The sequence below is a fragment of the Lolium perenne genome, chromosome 2 (genome assembly GCF_019359855.2).
Source record: "Lolium perenne isolate Kyuss_39 chromosome 2, Kyuss_2.0, whole genome shotgun sequence".
In the NCBI taxonomy this organism is placed as follows: Eukaryota; Viridiplantae; Streptophyta; class Magnoliopsida; order Poales; family Poaceae; genus Lolium; species Lolium perenne.
In genome coordinates this window covers 87,005,520-87,009,802 of record NC_067245.2, presented here as the reverse complement: position 1 = coordinate 87,009,802, position 4,283 = coordinate 87,005,520, and the positions used below count along the sequence as shown (strand labels likewise).

The 4,283-nt window shown below is 43.8% G+C and overlaps 1 long non-coding RNA gene across 1 annotated transcript; it reads right to left on the bottom strand.

Moving 5' to 3' along the window:
• Nucleotides 1-1,729: 1,729 nt before the first annotated feature.
• On the bottom strand, nt 1,730-3,705 carry LOC127330111 (uncharacterized). Its single transcript, XR_007869124.2, has 3 exons — nt 3,403-3,705; nt 2,963-3,317; nt 1,730-2,088 (listed from the first exon to the last, which is right to left on the bottom strand). It is a non-coding gene; the product is annotated as an uncharacterized lncRNA (long non-coding RNA).
• Between the last annotated feature and the right edge of the window lie 578 nt (nt 3,706-4,283).

Here is a 4,283-nt window from a genome sequence, read left to right as displayed (position 1 = left end):
ATAATTTTCCAATGAAAGCATCTTTACATTTAGTCCATGAAGCAATACTATTTTTAGGCAAAGATAGCAACCAATCTTTAGCTCTTCCTCTCAAGGAGAAAGGAAACAATTTCAGTTTTATAATATCCCCATCTACATCCTTATACTTTTGCATTTCACAAAGTTCAACAAAATTATTAAGATGGGCAGCAGCATCATCAGTACTAACACCAGAAAATTGCTCTCTCATAACAAGATTTAGTAAAGCAGGTTTAATTTTAAAAAAAATCTGATGTAGAAGCAGGTGGAGCAATAGGAGTGCATATGAAATCATTATTATTTGTGCTAGTGAAGTCACACAACTTAGTGTTCTCAGGAGTATTCATTTAGCAATAATGAAAATAAGTAAAGCAGAACCGAATTAAATAAAGTAAAACAAGTAACTAATTTTTTTGTGTTTTTGATATAAAGAAAGCAAACAAGACAGAAAATAAAATAAAGCAAAACAATAAACAAAGTAAAGAGATTGGGTGTGAGAGACTCCCCTTGCAACGTGTCTTGATCTCCCCGGCAACGGCGCCAGAAAAGTATTTGCTGGCGTGCAGTTGACGTGGGAGTTAGAAATCTCTGTGGTGTAATTTCCTTCACGTCGCTGGCAACAGCGCCAGAAAAGTAGCTGCTTGTGACGGTAAAGCACACGTCCGTTTGGAACCCCAAGAGGAAGGTATGATGCGTACATCAGCGAGTTTTCCCTCAGTAAGAAACCAAGGTTATCGAACCAGTAGGAGATGAAGATCACGTGAAGGTTGTTGGTGAAGGAGTGTAGTGCGGCGCAACACCAGGGATTCCGGCGCCAACGTGGAACATGCACAACACAATCAAAATACTTTGCCCCAACTTAACAGTGAGGTTGTCAATCTCTCCGGCTTGCTGAAAACAAAGGATTAAACATATGGTGTGGAGAATGATGTTTGCTTGCAGAAAACAAAAGAGAACAGTGATTGTAGTGGGTTGTATTTCAGATGTAAAAGAATGGACTGGGGTCCACAGTTCACTAGTGGTGTCTCTCCAATAATATAAATAACATGTTGGGTGAACAAATTACAGTTGGGCAATTGACAAATAGAGAGGGCATTACAATGCACATACATATCATGGTGACTACTATGAGATTTACTTAGGGCATTACGACAAAGAACATAGACCGCCATCCAGCATGCATCTATGCCTAAAAAGTCCACCTTCGGGTTAGCATCCGCACCCCTTCCAGTATTAAGTTGCAAGCAACAGACAATTGCATTAAGTATTGTGCGTAATGTAAACAATACAAATATCCTTAGACAAAGCATTGATGTTTTATCCCTAGTGGCAACAGCACATCCACAACCTTAGGGGTTGCTGTCACTCCCCCAGATTCAATGGAGGCATGAACCCACTATCTAGCATAAATACCCCCTCTTGGAATTACAAGTATCAACTTGGCCAGAGCCTCTACTAGCAACGGAGAGCATGCAAGATCATAAACAACACATATATGATAGATCAATAATCAACTTGACATAGTATTCCATATTCATCGGATCCCAACAAACACAACATGTAGCATTACAATAAGATGATCTTGATCATGATAGGCAGCTCACAAGATCTAAACATGATGGCATAAGAGGAGAAGACAACACTCTAGCTACTGCTATGGACCCATAGTCCAAGGATGAACTACTCACGCATCAGTCCGGAGGCGGGCATGGTGATGTAGAGCCCTTCGGTGATGATTCCTCTCTCCGGCAGGGTGCCGGAGGTGATCTTCAGAACCCCCCGAGATGGGGTTGACGGCGGCGGCGTCTCTGGAACTTTTCTCGTATTTTGGCTCTCGGTACTAGGGTTTTCCGATACGAAGGAATATATAGGCAAAGAGGCAGCGTCGGGGGAGCCAGGGGGTGGCCTCCCCACACCTGGGCGCGGCAGGAGGTGGGGCCGCGCCGCCCTATGGGGTAGCCCCTGCTGGCCGTCTCCGACTCTTCTTCGATGTTCTGGAACACTCCGTGGAAAATAGGGCCGTGGGCTTTTGTTTCGTCCAATTCCGAGAATATTTCCTGTGTAGAATTTCTAAAACCAAAAACAGCAGAAAATAGGAACTGGCGCTTCGGCATCTTGTTAATAGGTTAGTCCCGGAAAATGCATAAAAATGATATAAACTATGAATAAAACATGTAGGTATTGTCATAAAACTAGCATGGAACATAAGAAATTATAGATACATTGGAGACGTATCATCTCCCATGGTCTGAACACTCCATGTTCGAGCGGTGTGTCGAACAATAGCCCAACGAGCTTGGATGACTCCAAATGCACACTCGACATCTTTACTAGCACTCTCTTGATCTTTAGCAAATCTTGACTTTTTCGTCGCTAGGATGATGGATTGTCTTGACAAATGTAGCTCAAGGTGGAAATATGTCATCAGCGAGATAGTACCCCTTGTCATAATGTTGGCCATTGACCTTAAACTAGACATCAGGGGACTTGCCTTCTGCAAGCCTATTGAACACGTGAGAGTGTTGCGGCATGTTGATGTTATTATGTGAACCTACCATTCCAAAAAAAATCTAAGAGTGCCAAATCCATAGGTCATGTGAAGCCACGACATCAAGGAAGACTGTGTACCCCTCCAGATGTCCCTTGTATTGGTTGTCAACCAAATGGACAGTTCCTCTATCACCAGTGCATGCAGTCTATGCTGCCAAGCATCCTAGAAAAATCTCTAGAAACGTTGATTGACAATAGAAGGGATGTGTCGGCAACATTTTGTTTTCTCAAATAATCTTTACCGAACACGAAAATCACTCCTCTGCAAAACTTGTACTTTGATTCTAGACAGCTCGACTCGCTCATCCGTGCATACTCATCTACGAGATCACCGGCAATGCCATGTAAGCATCATAATCGTTGATGTACGTTTCAGGTAAGAAGAGAAGCTCACCTTTCAAATGACATTCTCTTTGTAGAAAAAGTAGTCTTGATAAGTCTTGACTCCATCCATGAGCCTTCGGAACAAAGGTCTTGACATCCTAAAACGACATCGAAGCATAGCCGGAGTGTACATATGTTTCGTGCGGTGGAAGTAGTCCCCGAAGATTTACAGATGACCGCCTTTTATTTTCCAGTCCAAGGCCCTAGCACATCCCTTGACTAAACCATGATACTCCGGAATCTGCGACATTGTGCTCATAAATGAGAATGCAGACACCATCAACAAGTCGTCATTGGACTCCTCATTGTACAACCTTATCGAGCACCTTCTTGCAGAAGAACTCATCTCTGCTATCGACCAGTATCTATGAAAAAAATCATCGACGAGTTAGTTGAGACAAATCGAGATAGTCATTTGACTGAACACTAAGCGGGTGGTGCAGACCGCACCGTAAAAGAGGCATGCGCGACATCATCCTTGCCAGAAAACAAAGTAGACAACTGAATCTCATCTCTTCTAGCGTCGGCAAAGGTTCCACTGATGGGGGTGGTGTAGGTTATGCACCATGAAAAATGGCAGGGACGTAGGTATCTACAGGTACAAAGATCCTCCAGCGTTGGAAAGAGCACCCAAACTCGTCCGGCAAAGAGCACTTAACTCGGACGCGCCATGGAGGTGGCGGCGGGCGTCAGATACGAAGGCAAATCGGTGGTCGTGGGGTGGCTGCGAGGGCAGCGGGTGGGATTTCTGGAGGAGTAGGGATGGATGGACTAGCGTTGATGCCGACTGGCAAGCCAGAGGAAGAAAAAGGGAGTACACAAGCAGCATCCGCGTCCACTCAAAGCTAATCTAAATTTAGGCTGGCTTGGGTCCAACCATAGATAATAGCGGAGATCCTAGATTTTGGATGCCTGTATTGAACCATGCTTCTGTCCATGACGATCAAATCAGACACGCGCGAATGAAATGGATGGCCGTGTTAGAGATGGCCTAAGGTGATATGAATAACCAACTTTAACACTACTTCCAAATTTAGCTACGGGCGCGGCGTGATGCCACGCCAAAGCCTACTAGTAAAGGATAAGGAGGAACATGATACGGAGGGGAGCAGAGATCTTGAGCATGAAGTACATCTGAAAATCCCATTGCACCTTATTTAATCATGTTCCTAAAGCAAAATCAAAAATCCAAATGGTATAACTAACACTAATCCAGGAACAAATGAAATATTAATTGAGGCTGAGTCGAGTAGTCTGGAGAACTACCAGAGAGATACTCGAGAGGAATGCCACCTTGAAGGGCAGAAGAAGGCTGAATGTTAATGAGGTAA